This window comes from Seriola dumerili, unplaced genomic scaffold (assembly GCF_002260705.1).
Source record: "Seriola dumerili isolate Sdu_G_001 unplaced genomic scaffold, Sdu_1.0 BDQW01000002.1, whole genome shotgun sequence".
NCBI classification, from domain to species: Eukaryota; Metazoa; Chordata; class Actinopteri; order Carangiformes; family Carangidae; genus Seriola; species Seriola dumerili.
This window is the reverse complement of record NW_019174257.1, coordinates 5,198,166-5,218,052: the sequence shown is the minus strand read 5'-3', so window position 1 is coordinate 5,218,052 and position 19,887 is coordinate 5,198,166. Positions and strand designations below refer to the sequence as shown.

Here is a 19,887-nt window from a genome sequence, read left to right as displayed (position 1 = left end):
GATGTACAGTATAGCAATACTTTGAAAGCAACTGTGTTCATTCTTTGCATAAATTTGTAGCATTTGCCGCAGAGTTCAAAAGAAACAGGACTGGGTTTAGAAAAGCACACATGCATTTAAATAATGCGCCCCATTTTTCGTCTCTGTTTGTTTTTAGTGGGAATATTAATGAATTAACATTTTAAACAATCCATCATTATTATTGTGCAGCCACTTATTTTTAACTCAATTATATTTTAATGGATCATTTTTCCTAATGTGCACAGTATGTTCTCCCCACTTTGTTCACTACACAACAAAAGATTAATTGCAAATAAGAGGAATGATCAAAAACATGATAATCAAATTGCAACAATAAGTTGGAAATTGCAATTCTAATGCAATACAATAGGGTATGTATTGCAAATTAACCACCCACTGTCTGTTATTGTATTGGTGTGCTTGTGTACATGTGTGTATATGTATGTTTGAAAAGAGTAAATGATAACAGTATATTTTTATATCATATAACATATTTTCAATAAGTACAATATTTTGCTTGAACTTCTAAATAATTGTCAATGAACATCATAGGTTGTGATTGTAATTACAACTTTTTTTGTTGGTAATGGTGTACTTGAAGTGGTTTTCAGTTACTTTAAACTTTTCAATGGAATACCTTTATCACATATGAAAATGACAAAGGAGCGAGCTTCCTTGATGGCAATTAGGAGTATAAGGCTCAGGGGTGCGTTAAGCTCCATCTTGTGAATATCGTGTCTGAGTTTGTTTGATATTATGGTGGCCTGCCTACTAAAATCATAAAACATGTGTAACATTTGCAGTTAAAAGGTCAGTTAATTATATCTGAGCAAAGTTGATTAGTAAAGTGTCACGGTCAGTGTCCCAACAGCTGGAACTGTGAATACTTGCTTAGTGGAAGTGGGGAGTTGAAGTATGAACTAAAAGATGAAATATGAAAGTCAGAAATTTCGGCTATAGTAGCACTTATGCAACTTTTAGCTCTTTTATTTGGTATTGGTAAACCACCTTATCTATCCCCTCACTGTCATTAGGTTGTAGCCAACGTAACACGCAATTGAAAGTTAGAAATGTAAAGATCAAATCGGATATCTCAGCTTGAGATCCCTTGTTATGCCTGTTGTCTTCAGCATGTCAGAGACCAGCGAAATTGTCAGTTTAAAGAGGATGGATGTCCTAAGGTATCACCTGACAGCCCAACAGACAGGGCAATTCAGTCCCTGGAGGACAGGAGAGCAGCAACTAGGAGGTGAATGGGCAGTAGCTTGGGCTAGAGGTCGTCATCGTCGACCATCGTCAGCCTGTCACTTTGAATGGGCCCCCAAATCATGTTGTCAATGGTGATGCATTGAGATCTCCCACTGGCAAAAATTGGATGCTCCAAACTCAACTTGATTGATGCATTGACCAGGTAGTGGCCGCCTGTCCTCAGGATGTGGCCTTACCCTCGTTTGAAGATGCAACGCGGACGCATTCTGAGCGGTGAAAGGGGAGACATGTACTTTTAAAAAGTTTTTTTTAAAGTGTGTGTGTTAGATAGCCCCACATCACTGTATGGCTACCTTATCAAAGAATCTACTGTATCTGGATTTTGCCTGCCTTTTCATTCTTCTAGGTACATCTTTTGTGGCGTAGCTCAGTTCCATTGAAGCAAGAGGATTACATTATGGCCTGAAGGTGAATGCACAGCTTGTACATTCAATGGATGCCACAGTGGACTGAAATGACAAATAACTGTTTTTCTGTGACCAAAAATGCAGCCTTTATGCATCCAAGGGCATGGCATTCTTGGGCCCTCGGTACTAGCCGGGGAGTTTTGTGAACATGAAATATCTTCTTTTATGTGTCATTTTTTTCATTATGCTCCCTATGTCTCTCTCTTTCTCTGCTTTCCTCCAATGATTTTCCTTGATAGTCTCGTCTGGCCTGAGTTGGTCTCTTTATGTGCGTGCGTGTGTGTACGTGTGTGTCTTTTAATATGTGTTTGTGTTCATATCGTCTTTGTGTCGTCTTAATTTATGGCAATCTATGTCTGTTACATATGCTTGTGAATGTCTGGACTTTGTGTGTCTGTATACATGTTTGTTAGTACTCATATATGTGTATTTCCATGTCTAACAACACAGACTAAACACAGGCACTTGAGATTTTTTATTTCGATAGAGCTGTGTGGAACCTTGGGTTTGAGCCTTTGATGGCTCAGTGGGGGCTGGGATGAGGAGCACGAGTATTGTAGACGAAACAAACGCAAGCTGAGCCTCACGGAGGTGGCCCAGTTTGGAGAAGTTGTACTCTTTCAAGTCCTGCTTCTTCTCTCATTACATTTCACTACAGTCTCACATCAGCTCTGCATAGCCGGCATAGAGAACGAATCAAACTATCCCATACTTTTGATCTTTTTTTTCCTCACGAAAGGATAAGAGAGAAAACAACTGTAACAACTTTGTCCTCCTTCTTGTTTCTCTCTCTCTTTCTATCTCTCTCTCTCTCTCTCTCTCTTTCTCTCTCTCTCTCTCTCTCTCTCTCTCTCTCTCTCTCTCTCTCTCTCTTTCTTTGTCTGTGTTTGCAGGGCCTGTTCATCTTCCTGATATATGGGGTGTACAACACAGAGGTAAGTCTGCATTGTGTCTCAAGGCTGTCGGAGTGAATGAGAGAAATGACAAGTTTCTGATGGGCTCCCTGCTTAAAAGCTGTGTGGGTGGGGTGTGAGAGCACGGGTGTGTATGTGTGTGAACGTGTGTCTGTGGATGGGAGGAGGGATGGGAAGGAGAGGAGGGGACATCGTTTCCACGCGAGCATCCCACTGCCCTTCATGCTTGGACTAACTTATATGCATCCGAGTCCGACCATTAAACACTGACACGCCGCGGTTCTCAGCCACTCATTCCTCACCCACAATGGCTAATATTTCACTGCCTCTTTAAGTTTTTAAACTCACGGCCCTCCATTTAGCATCCTGACAAAGCCGCTGGCCAGGGCTTCGCAGGGCCCCAAGCAGTAACCATAGTAGGACAAAAATAAGAAAAACAATATGCAACCAACAATATGCAATGAAGGAGTGAGGAAATATAGTATTGAGATGCTAAATTATTACCATTTAGATACACCGTAGCTGTGTGGGGGTGGAGGGTGGGTGAGTGGCAAAAGACAGAGAGATACGCTTTAATGGATGAGACTCGAGTCATGAAGATCACTCTTGGTCAAATATGGCTCTTAGTGTATGTAAATAGGGTTAACTTTAAACATGCATAGGTGATAATGCATCTGAGCCTTCTTAAAATACAGCACTTCTTTCTGAACTTGGGGTTCCATTTCTCATTTTTAGACACTTCCCATTCCAGACTTAAAAGAGAAAGTATAAAAGGATTTGCCTTGTAGCACAGTTAACAATGCAAGACACAAAAGTTTTGCCCCTGATTTAACAATAATCTCTGAAAACACAATTCTGCAAAATGCATGCTCAGTTTTCTGGAGCTCCATGCGATATGCCACATACAGAAAGAATTACTATTAATATCACAGTAAAAAAACAAGCAAACAAACAAAAAAACTGTAAATTCTGTAAAAAAAAAAAAAAAAAAAAAACACCAACAAAACAAAACGCTATGCCAGAGTTAATGTATCTTGTTTGTTGATGGAATGGTTAAGTCTTCAGTTCTGATGAATACAAACATACCTCATTTTTTTATTTGCCTTTTGTTGCTTTGATTGAATGTTCAAGGTCATCATCATCATATACAAGAGCTGCGTAACATATAGCTCTGTTACTTCAAAGATAATGGGCAATATTACACCAGTCCACCCTCCTCCCCGTTTCTATTTCTACTTATCTGTTTTACTTTACATATCTTTATTTTAACTTTCTGTCATCATCATCACTACTGTCTGACCATTCAAGAAGACATCTCTCATGTAACATTTGCATCTCTTGTTCTTTTTTTATTTTCCCTTTCTCTTCCATTTCTTCATCCATGGCTTCTCAAGAGCATGAAGAGCTGTGCCTGAGTCATAGGCAACGCACCAACAATGTAGAGCCAGTGAGGGCTGACCCTTCACACTGTAAAATAAATCAACACTGCTTTCTTGCTTAAGTTGCTTTTTTAGTGCTTGGGAATTTCTTTCTTACACTCAAGTTGTCCTTGACCCTGGCTTCCTCACTGTTTGTGAGCAGCTCATGTACATGTTCTGGTTTTCAAAAGGACCACACTTCTTTGTTAACATTTGTTTAAAAAAAGGTAATGCCATTATTCACATCTTTGCACATTTCTTTTTCTGTCTTAACTCGGACCACCTTCCTGGGTTTTTTGTATCTTTGACTTGTTACTTATTCTCTAGCTTGTGACACAGAGTACCACTGGATTTTCACCCTCCCTGCACCTCCCCTGACACCTAAAAGAAGATATTTGCACAATAGAAAAATTACCAAAATGCTGAATGAGAACAATCAAAAAAAAAAAGTTTCTTTCCTGTAATCAGAGTGGCAAGGAGAGGACAACGTGAGACAGTGAGGTTCCTCTAATGTCTGTATTCATTTAAGATAACCAGCCTTGATGGCTGTGGAACTTTAACCCTCCTTTGACTATATTATCACACACACCAGTTGGCCACCTGCTTCACAAAGCAGTATGGATGGACATTTACTCCAAATGCTGATCAGCATCTCCAGACACTGTGGGCATAAAGGATCAAGTGGACAGTTTATACCGTGCTGTGACATTATGTTTCATTTTTTGTGTTTCAGTTGCGTCTGTTGACGAGGATTGTTGACAGCTGATGAGCATGTGGAAGGCATGCAAAGTATTAGAGAATGAGGCAGCTCATTGAAACAAATTCTAAAGAGTGAGGAAAAAACTTTGCAACTAAAGTTGCTGGTAGTTGTTAACCTGGTAGAACAAATTAGTCTTTAACCGTCTTAGTGAGAATAAATTTGACTTTGATATGCTAAAGAAAGGTGTTGAATTAGCTTGTGCTTCAAAGTCAGTAAGAGCTCCATTCATGAGGCTGGTTTCCAGGCTCAGTAATTACAAATATGGCATGGAAGACAGACTGCTGCTGCTATTACACTCAAAATGCAGCGTTTTAATTGCTAATTACCTGACAATAGCTTTCCATTATTCATTGCAATTAGCTTTTCCTTGGTGGTCACCTTGTAATCCCACGCTTTGATGACCTTTTATTTCCATCAGCTCCAAGGATGTCGGCAGGTGTTGTCGGGCGCACTGCTTTCATATGGTAATCGCTTAGCGCCCATTTACATGGGGAACCACGTTTTGCATCATGGCGAAACCTTGAGTGTGCGCAAAACCTCTTAAACACATAACGATCATCTAAAACAATGCCCTTCCCCTCATTGTCAAATGATTAATTAAATTGTGTCATGTAATTGCCTCAGCACGCCGGCTGCTTTTGATATCAATGAAATCCCCAGGACTTACTTTCCCCATTAAATAATGTTAAGACGGTGTCTCTCTAACATCTGCACCGTGTCGAAGGACTGCTGCAGATTTTGTCAGATATAATAGGAGGGTTGTGAAAACATGATACTGCTGTTGAATCTGCCCTGTCACAAGGCTCAGGCTCTCTTCATTATGTGGCCCTTCAACGGTGGTATGTATGCAAAACACCTTCTGTAGACACATGCTGTCTCTGAGACTGTGTGTGTGTGCTCAGTGTGGTGTCATAATTTATAACACGCCGCGACTTAATGAAGCCATAAGCCATAATGCATATTCACTAACGTGGTGGGCTGGGCTGGGACGGGCTGTAGTGATGAGTGCCCAGCCGCTACAAATTTACAGTGAGTGCTGACAACGTGCACGAACAAATGCCTGTACACACACACACACACACACACACACACACACACACACACCACACACATACAGACCTCATAAGTGCTAGAGGCTTTTTATGGAAGACTTCAACAAAACTAACTGAAATACTGACACAATGAGTAATTTCTGCTGTTCTCTATGTACTTTTATTTAAGTTAAACAGATTATTATACTGTTCTTGTTATTGTAAATATTCTTTATGGTAAAAACATATTAATATAAAGATGTAATAATATGAAAATGTAATACTACAGTAATATCGCCCATTTTAAAATAAAAATAGTGTTAGAGTGACTAATATGAATCATTAAAATAACAAATGCTGTTATTTCTAAATTAAGGATCATGATGTTTTACAGGAAAATAATGCATTCATTCACAACTGTAGGGACAACATATTAATTTCAATATGTCACTGTATTGTTGTCATTCATCCTTTGCTCCTCATGAAGGATATAATTTTGAGATTGAGATTGAATTTTAATTTTTAATTATTAAATTTTAATTGTATTTCTAGCAATACTACTAATAATCACTGTACTAAAATGTATATATAAATATATATATAATATGTAACATATTATTGAATGATCAGTGAAATTGTACTACCATAAAGTTACAAGCACATTTTTGAAAGTGATTTTTTTTTCCACATTTTTTTTAATATTTTGTACAAATAACAGTTTTTCAGAAGTTAATGCAGAGTTTTATTCAGTGGACTGAGACTTTAAGTAGTTTCATTATTGTCTTTAATGAAGTAACATTAATCACACAATATTTACATGAAATATGTGATATTAATTAGTCATAAACACTTGGATATGTTAAATTGCAAAGTTAAAGTAAATACATGTAATTAGTCAGTTAAATATAATTAAAGGTCATCCAAATTATTACATTTTTGTAAGCAAATGTCTTGGATTGGCATTAACATCCACAGTATTTCAAAATTCACTGCTTATCTAATTTATAATGAAATTCTCCAGAAGTGTAATATTTTTTTTTGTTTTGTTTTTTTTTGTTTTAGTTTTTAATGAATTTAGTAAATAAACACTAAGGGTTGAGGGTAAGTCAGATTATACTATATACTGAAATTGTATGTACGTATACCTAATGTCTCTAAAATCTATAAAGTTCTTGTCTGGTATTGTATGTGTTAAATGAAGGTGTGCAGTACACTGTTTCATCCGGAGTGTAAAAATGTAATCTGTTCTGCTAGGGCGGTCCCTTCTCCTCCAATAGCTCCATTTGTTGGTCCCGGCGCTCTATGTTGACAGATGATAGCTTGAAGTCGTCTCCTTAGTTTGCCAGCTCTATGTGTCACTTTCAAGTCCCATTAGCTACTGGGACATACTGGAACACCCTCACACACACACACACACACACACACACACACACACACACACACACACAAATCCTGTCTGCAAGCTAACGCTCAAAATTTGTTATTTCCCTTCCACACTCTTTTCTCCTTTCTCTATTTTATACTTTGGGTGCTCACAGGCCGTTTACGGTGAAAGATTTGTTGTTTTGATTCATTGTAAGTGTGTTTCACTGAGCGCTTTGTCACATACACTTATCTCTTTCTTTGCCATTCTCTCTCTTTCTTTCAGGTTCGGAGCACGGTCAACAGGATCAAGGAGAGGAGAAAAGCACTTAATTTTTCAGTACGTAATCCTCTATTTTCCTGTGAATAAGTGTGTGTGTGTGTGTGTGTGTGTGTGTGTGTGTGTGTGTGTGTCTGTGTGTCTCTGCAACACACTGGTGCAACAGACTCAATTTTCCTTACAGCTTTTGCTTCTCATGGAAAAAAAATCACTACTCCAGCAATGCCAATGAAAGCTGGCCACAAAGCAACATTGTACATCTGGTAGCCTCTCACTAGTCGACAGTCCATGTTAGATGCCCTTATACATCAAATGCGGACCCTTCGTAATAGCCCCCCCCCCTTCCTCACTCTGCCTATTGCAGCACCTTCATCCCAGCAATGTCAAGCGCCGCGGTGGGTTACAAGTTTCTAATCCAGGACAAGCCGTCCCCTGACATTAAAGTGTCAGGCCAGTATTTATACCTTGTTGGACACTGCTGTTTGGCTGATATGGTAGGATGCTGCGGTTGCGTGTGTTAGTGTGTGTGTCAATGGGTGTCTATGTTTGTGCGTGCATGTGTGTGTGTGTCTTTAGGAAGATCATAGCTTATGCAAAGTACTTTAAAAGTAGATAATAGTCTAGCACACACAAACATGCGCATACCCCACACACAAACACATTCGGACAATGATAGACCCTGGTTCCTTGACAAGCAACCATTCTCATTATTCCATACTTCTTTGCCGCTGCCATCTCACACGCACGCACCAACACACATTCACACACACAGACAAAGTGCATCTTGTCCCTTATGAGTGGTCACATTAACTCCACTCCTCTTTCCATGTTGTTGTGTAGCGCTTTATGGCGGCACACACCCCTGACCCACACATATGTGACCCCACCCCCACCCCCCAATATTCCCCAACCTCATGCACTTCAGGTCTTTGAAGAAGGAATGAAACCATATCTGACGGCACCTCAGAGATGGACACTATAAGGATGGGAAGAAATAAAATAAATAAATTAAAGTGTGTATGTGACTAATGTGTGTGTTTTTGTGTTTCTGTCTGTGTGTTTGTGAAAGCGTGTTGGTCGGAGGGGGCCCCCCCGGGGGTCTCTTACCACCAGGTGCGGTCTGATATATTGGCTGCTCATGTTATCAGTGAGGCCCCCACATTTACCATCATTTTTACTGCTTCCTCTCCCGACCCGTGGTGGCAATTTTCCAATCTTGCCGGGTTCCGCTACCAGAATGCGTTTTTTAGCCATCACTGCTGCCTGACGGTTTTTAGCTAATGCTATTTCGTGCCATAAATCCTGCTTGAAATACTGTATCTACCTGTCCTTTGGTTAGATAGGAGACATTTGGCTCTAGATGACCGCACATGCCCCCATATATCCCCTTGTTGTAAAACATAGGATTGGGTATCGTGCCTCACTAGGTGAGGGATAAAGAGGCGCTGGTAGTGTTACTGCATATGGCGTCATTTGAAGACAAATGGTACTTGTCGGAGATAGAGGGGTTTATTTGTTGTATTATTCGCAACAATTGAAGGGTTAACCCAAGGAGATAATTCACTTCAATTTCAACTTCAATTTAAGAATTTAGATCAGTTATTTCAATTAAGAAAGATCTCTTGAAAACTTTTCTTGTCCCTTTTATTCCATGATCGAAAGCGCTATTAGCAACCAATACAAAGGCTTGCTAAGGCTAAAGACATCCTGCAGTTGATCTTACAGATATTCCAACATCTCTTGGATGATCATGTGTGACACAGACAGGAAGGTAAAACACACTGATACAGAACAATAACAGTTATTTAACAGTCCACATCACAACATATCAGATGAAAATCATTTAAATATAGCAGAAACAATTTAACTATATATTGCTCTTCAGTGGCATGACGCACCTCTGACCTAGAAGACCTCTCACATAAATTCCACTGAACCTAATCTCCCCTCTTTAATTCCACACTTCTGTCGACCTCTTTAGCCCTCTTCCACGTAGTAGCCCTCTACATGGGCGTGGGTCACACACACAGTTTTTTTATCCCCAGGGGGTGGGGTTTTATACATGCACACAATCACACACAATCACACACACACACACACACACACACACACACACACACACACACACACACACACACACAGCCACTTTGACCAGTGTAGCTTGCCTGTTTGATACCAAGTGCCTCCTGACCCACCCTGACCTCACTCTTGTACACACACAGCCAGATTGCTTTGTGAAATAAAGCTGTCAGTTGCAGGACCCAAATAAAAAACAACCCCCTGTGAATACTCCATGCCCCTGACACCACTGAAATATAGATATAAATTGGAAGCGGATTAGTTTTTTTGATCTTCATTCAAGTTTTGACAAGATATAGGAAGTTAGGAGTTGGTTGGAATCAGTCTTGATGTCACATCAACACCACACAAAAGCAGCCAGGATGGCAGGCCCCAGTTGTTTGCCATTGAAGTATTCCTGCCTAATAGAAGTACAGTATGTAATACTAGAGACCCTGGAGCTTTTTGCAGCCCTTTATCTGATTGCCCTTTATTTTGGTGTGGCTGGAAGATGCATGTGTGAAACAAGGTCTGGTGATGGAATTGTGTGAAAGTCAATCTAGTAGTCTACAATAGCCCATCTTTTAAATATTAATAATAATAATAATAATAATAATAATAATAATTAACAAATGCACTGCTTAATAATGAAGTGTATACTATTGGTAGAGATTTTTTTTCTTATCAAAACTCACAAGTGAAAATCTAAAATCCTCAATTAATCCTTCTAACTGATGAGGATGTCTTCAGTGCACAGTGTTTGTTATTCGTCTGTGTTTTTACACAATGTTGACTTCAAACTGTGATGTTTTTTTTTTTATGAACTGTGTTTAATGCAAACATAATTTACTTATAAAATGTAAAACACATACCAGTGTAACAAGAGAGGAAGTCGGAATTAGGCTGATAATCCTTGTGATGAATAAAAAAAAGATGTGTGTTCCTAATTTACATAATCAGTGATCAACTAGTAAAGTATAAATAAACTTGATATCTTTGTTTTTATCAGATAACAGGTAAGATAACCTGTGTGTTCCTTTAACAGGTGTAAAACCCTACAGTGATCTCCTTCAGCTAACGCCACTGTCTCATTTCTTACAGAACTGTGCGAGTTCCCGACCATCCAGCTCGGTCACCAGCTCTCGTCCTGTCAGTTTCCCACTTGGAACAACCCCAAGTCAGGAGGAGGAGACCACCCCTACCTACACTTGCAGCAACACACCAGGGCTGGGGAGGGAGGAAGACAGTGCCAGAGGTGAGATGTCAGACCAATGCCATACACTATAAAATCACGCATATGTCTTAGGGCCAACATATGCACTGAGTGAGCAACTTTCATAGGAGACAATGGGTTGCCATTGTGGAGCACTGTATCTAGTATTCTCAAAACATCTGTGCTCTTATCATAAGTGGGATATAATTAAAACATGCTGTCACTGGAATCAGGCAATTATTACTTCTAGACTTGTGGCTGATTTTTAAATACATTTACAGTTTGGGCTTTGTTGATCAGGGCCACAAGAGTATTAACTATTGATGAGGGGAGGGGGGCACCTCTAATTCAAAAGATTCAAATCTTTTCCCCCCACAGTTTTTCCTATTTGATGAGAGGATTTGAACCAGCTTCCTGTGGAACTGAACATGAACAAGATTGTTCGCTAATGTGATTACTCTGCTTGCCTTACTTTTCAAAAAGCACAACCAATCCACCGTCGCTTAAAAAGAACAAGGACGGCCACCCATTGTGTGATATATTTTTTAATTAGAAAGAAAGATGAAATCTCAATATTTAAGAATACGTGAAATATTTAGTGGGTTGTGTACCTTTTTTTTTTCTTAATGTACCTTTTGAAGAAGGCTGCTTTTTGAGATATTCACAGGGTAGTTTTCCCTGTGAATGATTTTCTTTTCCACTCTGCAGTTTAGTACCTCAAATGCAGCTGTAGATATTCACTTATTAATTGATATTAACAAGTCTTTAGAGCTCATGTGTGGCATGTTTGTATGTATATGGGTGTCAGACTAGGTATGCTGCACCTAATTCACCAAATATTTACTGTGGGGTGGAGCAGTAAGATGACTTGAGTATCGATGACACTGTCCTCAGGGTGTCATAGCGACATATTATCTGGTGCAGTTTATTCGGCATGCCTAGCTAAACTAATGCAGTCTCATACAACAGCCCTGCAGTAGATTGTGTCTCCATTAAGGTTATAATACATTTTTCTTTGAACTCTTTTAGAGAGGTGTAGTTTCAACCTCATGGTCCTTGTGGAGTCTATAGTTAGTTTGTGGTGCTGTGAATTGTATGTGTGTGAGAGGTGTTTGTAATATTTTGTCTTCAATGCCTTCATTGATATAAATATATTGTCAAAATATTATAAACTACAGCCTTTCAAATTATTAACGTTGAATTATGTTTTACTGTATACATATATATATGTATATTTATATATATATTTCCCCACTGTTGCCCCACTAGCATATCTGCAAGGCATTACTGCAGGGCACTCTGAAACAGAGAGTAGCAACTGGCCTGTTGAGTGAAATCAGACATCCAAAATCTCCTGTTAAAGTTTAACACTAACCAGACACCCTGGTTTCAATCTAGCTGCCTGACCCATGCTGCACTCAGCAGAGTTAGGAGTCATTTGGCTGTGGAAAAGATTGGAGACACCAGTTTCAAGGCAGGGAAAGAGAGGGAGAGGTCGATCCCTGGTTTCATTCTGTTATTTAAAGCCGGTTTTAGTGTCATTCGTCGCATATGCCCCAGTTGATGGAGCGTTTGCAGCGTAAAAATTCCAATTCCCGACTTGTGTTTATTTATTTGCGAAAAGACTGAAAAAAAGCGGAAAATATACATAGAGCTGTATGAAAATAAGCCCGCTTATAAATGTATATTACTGACAATAACAGATATGACTGGGTAGACAGTGTTTAGGTAATGACCCCCATTTATGAGAAAAAATTAAAATGTTAGCAGATTAGAAAACCCTTTACTTTTTCAGCCTTTTAAACACATTGTTCTTGTCTTGATTAGGTTATTTTGTTGTCAACCCTTTATTTCATTCACTGACTATGAGATAGACCAGTTGAATATCACATAATGCACAGTATCCTCATCTGGCAGATACTATGTTGGTAATGGTTTATGACTTGTACAATAATGATATTCGCATTTGAATAGTACATGTGCTGTGTGTTATTGCTGCTTGTCTCCGCTCTGTGCCCATCTCACACTGTGATTTACAGCGTTTCCTTTACAGGTGATTTGCATGGTCCCTGACACTATTACTGTCTCTTCCATTCACTCAGCACGCAGTTGTTAAAGCAGTCACTACGTCACATTTAAATGACTGAACCTCCATCGCAACCTGACAAATCAAACTCGGCAGCAAATATAATGTTTTAGATGCAACGCAACTGCCGAAATAATTGACAGTGATTGTCGGATGATATTATTCAGCCCATTTGCTGCTCCTCCAATCTGCTCCCGACTCAGTGCTACAACATGCAAATGTGATCGGCTCTGTGTGACAGAGTGCTGGGACTGGGTTGGCAACTGAGTGCTCATACAGTACAAACTAATGCTACTTTATGTGTATTATCATGCAGATGGGAGCCACACAGACAAACTTTCTCTCTCACACTCTCAATAACTAATCATCATGACAAACACAACTCACCTGACTCTAATCTTATACCACATCAGAGGTGATTGAATGTTTGTTTTCATACTAGGCTGTGATCTAACATACATGTAAACATGTCTGTGATGCTGTTAAGGGTTGATATGGCAGCAGGAGGAAATTTGTGTCCGTGCATGCTTTTGATTTTGTATTCCTATTAAAGACACAGATGTAAAAGAGAGATGTAGGAAATAAAACTTTCGCAAAAGGGCAAATGACAAGGAGTTTAGAAAGCTATTGAAGACACTGTATTTCATTGAGTGTTTTAATCAGTTAGTTTTTATTCACACATTTGTCAAACCGTATCAGACCAGTTTCTCTGGAGGACAAGTGGACAGTTTTATAATTTTTGATTAAATCAGTTCTTTGTCATACACTCTCTTTCATTTAACCTTTAGTAAGCGATGTGATTCATCAAAATTTGTTGCTGTTGTAATTTTCAACCAAATAACAGAGAATGCAAATCATGTTAGGATGAGAGTGATAATTTTCTTGTTTTTTGGAAAGTGGTGGCTTTTCAGTGAGGGTGCCTTAATTTGGACTGTATGCTCCACATATTGTACAATGCGTCTTCTCACTGTAAAGCAAGCAACAAACAAACAGATGGGCACCATTTTTCCTAACAATAACCACAGCATCTCCTAAGTGATAGTGGTATCTTGCATGTACAAGGTCAACCCCTTCTTGGGGGGTGGGGGGGTGGGGGGTGTTCTGCTTTTGATACCTTTAAGCCTTTTCCATCTTTCTGTTTACTCAAGTTGGTTTGACGCAAATGTCCAAGGCAGACAGTGGGTTACGTTGAGGGTACATGGGGAAAAATATACACAAAATAAAGTACATATTTGCTGTGAGCACAAGAGAAGGACAAGTTTATAATGAAGGAATAATAGAGGAATAGGGGGGGGGAAGTGTGGTGGGATTTGAATTGAAAGGGGAAGGGTTGTGTGGGTGTTTGAGTGTGTGCATGAGTGTTGCATTCCTGATGAGATGGCCCCACACAATGGCTGAGTTGAAGGTTGTGAGCCCTTTTAAGCAGGAATAATATGCTAGGTCAGTAGTGTTACCTCACATCATCTCATGCTTTGTTAAAGCCTCCTTCCCAATAAGCAAAGACAGCCAAGCTGTTATCTTTCTTTTATTGTTCATATTTCGAATTTAAAAGGTCATTGAGATTTCCTCAATGACCCCTTGGGGTCACCTTCGCTTCAAACAGTGTCTGACTGGACTGTAGGTTTTAATTAAATAAGAGTATGTCCTGCTCATTCAGGTCCAATTTATGTCAGTATTTGATGGTGCAATGGTGTTGACAGTTAATGATGATGTCCTCTTAATGTCATATTGTTTCTAAATGTGAGGGGCGCAATTAGTAAGTTTAATCAAGATTTATGTGGTGGGATTTAAAATTTTAAGTGTCGACAGGTGTAGCAATAGTTGATCCGTTGTTGGTCTGTCCTTCATTGTAATTACCTGTTTAGTGCCTTTAATGAGGGAAGGGTACAGTATTGTGCACTATCATGCAGTTCTCACAAGTTCATCATAGCAATCCTGATTTCTGGTGTCATTTTCAGTTTATGTAACCCAACTTGTAGGAACCATATGCCTGCACATTGCTGACATCTGACACCCCTTCCCCTTCCTCTTTTCCTAACATGTGTTCCTCAGCATCCCTCACAATTAGGGGCCTTGTAGATAAAGTAGTGTGGCGGTCTATTGCATGCATCTTCTGCAGATCTCTGACCGTGGGGTTGACTCCCCCTTACCTCCCTCTACCCACACACCACCACTTGTCATGCATGTTTAGCTCAGTTCATTGACATGCAACAGGATCCCCTGCTCCAAAAATACAAAAAAAATGAAATACTCCCCTGTGGAATGACAGCATGTTTGCAGCAATATCATCTGGGTGCTTGCAGCTCTCTATTTGCAAATCCACTTCTGTGGAACATGTGCTATGGATAGGTCCGTGCAATGGTGTAAAAGTCAAATGCCACAGTATTTTCAGTAAATTACCTCAATGCCACTGCATATCAGAGGAAAGTGATCATGTTTTAAGGATAAACATTGGTCCTGTCAGAAGATATTTTATGCACAAGAAAACTTCAGTGCGTTCAATGACTAAATTGGTAGAGGCATGAAATCAGCTAGAACAGTATAATAAATTCATACAGCATGTCAGTACAAATCATTTGTAGCACAATTTTGCAATAGCTAAAATCCCAAAGTATATATTGTCTTCACATTATCAATATCAACAGATGTGTCACCGTACTCAGAGTGGTTTTTGAGATATGTGAACACTGGCTTGTGGGAAAGTTGAGGAATAGTCATGTACAGATGCTGAAAACCTGACACATTTAAGTAAAAAAAAAAAAAAAAAAGGCAGCAGCTGTTAGATGACTGCTGCTTGACCTTTCTCTCTGTTTCTTTTCTGTGTGATTTTTGCTCATTTGGATGTACATGTGTTACATCTGTTGTTGTGGCACTATGCATTATGATTTGTACTAAAGGCATGAATGTGTGGTCTAACTCATAATTGATGTAACTTTAATATGTCTCACTGCTAAGACAAATTCCTCTAACATGAAGTAGTGTCCTCTAATCAAAGCATTACTGTATTCAGACATAAAATAAGTGTCTGTGTGATCTGAGGTCTTTTTAAACTGAATGGTTGTAGACTGAAATATTTACTGGCCAATTTAAAAACAGAAGTTAAGATGCATATGCTGGGGAAGAGTAACAGTTTTAACTATAACTCGTTGTGTTTTATATTAGTTTCGACTGGTATAACAGGCCACTGGTTTGGAGACATCAAGCATGCTTTGGGAAGAATAATAGTAAGACGTTGCTGTGGGAATTGACATCACATTGACACTTACCACAGCACAATCACAGACACTAGAAGCGAGGTGTGCGTGTCAGTGTTGGTGTGACAGAGAGGTACTTGGCCTCTGAGCGGCAGCTTGTGTTCAATGTCTTACTGATGCAAAGTGATGTGTACTAATTCTACATCTGCTCTAACCAAAACAGGGCTTGAAGGTTCAGCCAAGTCCCAAAAAATCACTTCCTCAAAGCTTGTCTTATCCTGCCCTCTCTCTGTGTGCACAAATTAAATTTGATGCATTTTCCCTGCATCCTTTTTGTATTTTGAAGTAATGGACAAATAAGTGGATATGACTTTGGAGTCTTTTTTTTGTGTGTGTGTGTTTGTGGATCAGGGCTTGGCTGTTGAGAGGATGTGTGGCCCTGAAATGGGCTATGGTCATGTGGGCTGAAGCTTTGAGGACTTGATTGTAGCCTCACAGTGTAAATACCCAAACAAACACGCAGCGGTCAAAATGTGCTATCGGTTTGCCCTATATTTACATTCCTCTTCCTCTCTCCCACTTGGTCTCTCTCACTCTCCGTCTTACTCTTGGATCTGATTTGTTAATTTGTATTTACTCGCTAGCTTTTCTTTCTTTCTTCTGCTCACTCTGATCCAGTTTCCTTCCATTCCCTTTATTCTCAGTTTGTGAATGACATTTGTGATATTTTGGGGTCCAAATATCATGGCTAAATGAGGAAAAGGACTTGGTGACAGGAATTAAGATTTAAATTGTCAGTTAAAGCACTTCTGCTATTTCTCACTGTTGTGTGAAAAATCTCAAAATCATTCTTAGATCATTTGAAACACTTAAACAACTGCATTGCCTGCAGTCATACTACATTCTGGCATTTCATATTCATCACACCCAATGAAACAAATCCAAAGATGAAATATTGAGCCCATTTGGTTGTTCTTAAGTGGCTTTAAGCGCAACTGTTTATGCATATTCGCCCAGCCGCTACAAAGCTTACCAGGCTTCTCGAATTTGTTTTCAGCAGCTGTTCTGCATAACAGCGCTACGCTATCACGCACAGGCGAAAGTCTGGTGAAGGGAATCTATTCATAATTCAAAGAAACAACAAGGCACAAGCTGTGTTGTTGTCAGATATAACAAATTGAGGAGGAAAAGAGTTGAATTTGTATCTGCTTACGGAGGTTGACTGCATTATATATACTGCAGGTGCCGCTGAGTGCGTGGTAATAGGATATATGATGGATGGCCAAGCCGCATGGGCTCCCATTCCTCTGGGTTATTCATCTATTTATCTGCTTATTTATTTATTCCCTCACCCAGAGAGACCCTCACAAACTCAGGATTTGCCTAAGGTGCAGTTGTACCTAAAAGAGGCTGAGTGCTGACCACTATGGAAATGGGGCTGAGCACTCCGAGGTCTGGAAGTTCTCTGTTGAGCATGTGTCAGGTGTACTGATGCCTGTGCTGATATTCATTGGTGGTGTTGGTGGTTTAAGGGGGTCTGCAGTTTGTTGAATCTTGATAGTTTCATGAGACATTTTCTCCATAGGAGCTTTTTAGAAACCACTAATCAAACTCATATCTCACAGAAATATATTTGAACATGCATGCAAACTTGTCAAGACAAATTTCAATATGTTACAGCCAGGCTTTTGTCTCTTGAAGGATTGTTATTGGTATGTATCCAGAGATGTTAGAGTGGTTAATGCCCCCATCTTGAACTACATGTAAACCTGCTGATGAAGGCCTGAATTCCACTAAAACATCCTCCTCTGTGTCTGCCTCTTTGTTTTCTCCACTCAGCTTTCCTACTGTCTAAATAAACAAAACATTAAAAAAAAAAAAAAGTTTCCAAAAATTGAAGATCCACCACATGAAATGAAAGACAACATTGTCATGAAGTTGAAACCACATAAGATTAAAATCAAACTGTGGGACTTTTTAAAATTCTGTATGAGATATTTGAAAATATTGGATGGATATAATTTGGTTGTAGCAGTCAGCTCCCCGTAATGAAACCAAACCTACAGGGACTCCTGTGACACAGAGTTTAGCAATCACCACACCTTTGATCACACACTACCGTTAGCTAACTACCTTTCATGTTTAACCCTGTCACTGCTCCCCTATCAAGGGTGTCAGTCAAAGACCTACATGTGCTGTGGGGCAGGTCACCTCCCCTGGGCCAAGCTGTCTCATTGTACTGCTCCCCCATCTCACGCCATCACCCCCGTCTGCAGCAAGGGGACCCTACACTCTATCTTACTAAATACCCATTGTATGAAGCTGGACTACAAAATACTTTTATATTAAAACACTTCAGCCAAAATCACAAAATGTCCTGCTTCTTATCCTCCAGCTGCATTTTTACTCTCGCTCACACAAACACCAATTTTCTGCAAGTGTGTTAACACAGTACTAAAGCATTCGCCACTACTACCATCGTGCAGCTTCCAACAACTCCTCTAAACCAATATCAGCACCTCCACCCCTTCCCCCCCAGAACATTTTTTCCTCGTCCTCATCTCAACAGCCCATGGCAACGACATAGTCGGCAGCTTACGACAAAGCAAAGTGGGGAAGAGGGAGGGTGGTAAAGGGGTAAAGGGGGGAGTAAGGCCGTAGATCAGGGCAGGGAGGATGGCGGCGCGACCAGGGGGTGACAGGGGAATAACATCCCTTTCTCCTCAATCGACAGGGACCATAACTCCTGCCTCTCCAGGGACAGATTGAGAAAGGCAATAGCCCTAGGGGCTGTGAAGCACGCATGCTTAGGAGAATTGAAAGTTAAAAGAAAAACGCCGTTTGCCAAGCCACTTCCACTCATCCAGCCGACAGCACCGCTCTTTGCCTCTGGAATTTTCTTATTTCTTGTAATCTTTTTTTTTCCTTTTTCTGAGATGGCAATAGAAAGGCCCAAGTGGCATACTGTCCATATAGTTTATCAAACAATAAACCTCCAGGGCTTGTTGTATTATAGTATTTTTTCAGATTTCATTTCTTTCAGAGTTTCCTGCACTTATTGAAGTTGGTTGGAGACTTTGGACATCTTTCTTTTTCAGTGACCTGAGGTGTGGACCTCACTTGGCCTAGATTGGTTTTTGGTGGGAGAAACTGATGAGATGGAAATTGTCTTTATAAATATGAACTTTCTCTTTTAGTTTTTTTCCGTAATTGAACATAACACCTGACGGACTTTATCGTAGTGCCAGGTGTTTGTATCACAGTCCTAAAGTGGGAGGCGTGTGAACATTTCCCAGCAGTATTCAAATTTTACTATTGTTTCCCTCCTTTTACAGTCTTTTGGCCCCTCTAGTCTGAAGATGAAAGCACTTCACAATCAAAATCACAAATCAATGCATTAAAGCAGAGGAAATGTCCGACCTTAGCGCCTCCTAGTGGTGGAATCCAAAAATTCACTGTTGCATAGTCAGCCTACGCACAATGGACTCACATTTTCTCAAGAATTGACAAAAGCAACAAACAAAACCTAGATAAAACCTTGTACACAGAGAACCCATGACGTTTAGTGCCTCCGCCCTCAGACTACAGGCCAAAATAAAGCATAATACCTACTAATTCAATAATTGCGGTAAGCATAAAGAGATAATAGGCAGGTCAGGGATTAGTTGGAAGGACACACATTTATGATGACATCCCACCAGAGCTATAGTGTTGTAAGAAAACTATACCTGACTATGAAGTGAAAAAACTGTATAAAGATGAGAGGAAATTAATAATAATAGGTACTGGTAAAATATTGTAATTTGAGTAAAATGTGTGTGTGGGTATGTGCTGTAAAATTCTTCACAGTGAATGGAGAGTTACAATACGTGTA

The 19,887-nt window shown here is 39.7% G+C and overlaps 1 long non-coding RNA gene across 1 annotated transcript; it reads left to right on the top strand.

Moving 5' to 3' along the window:
- Positions 1-2,595: 2,595 nt before the first annotated feature.
- On the top strand, positions 2,596-10,730 carry LOC111217012. Its single transcript, XR_002664944.1, has 3 exons — positions 2,596-2,632; positions 7,469-7,522; positions 10,622-10,730. It is a non-coding gene; the product is annotated as an uncharacterized LOC111217012 (long non-coding RNA).
- Positions 10,731-19,887: the final 9,157 nt, after the last annotated feature.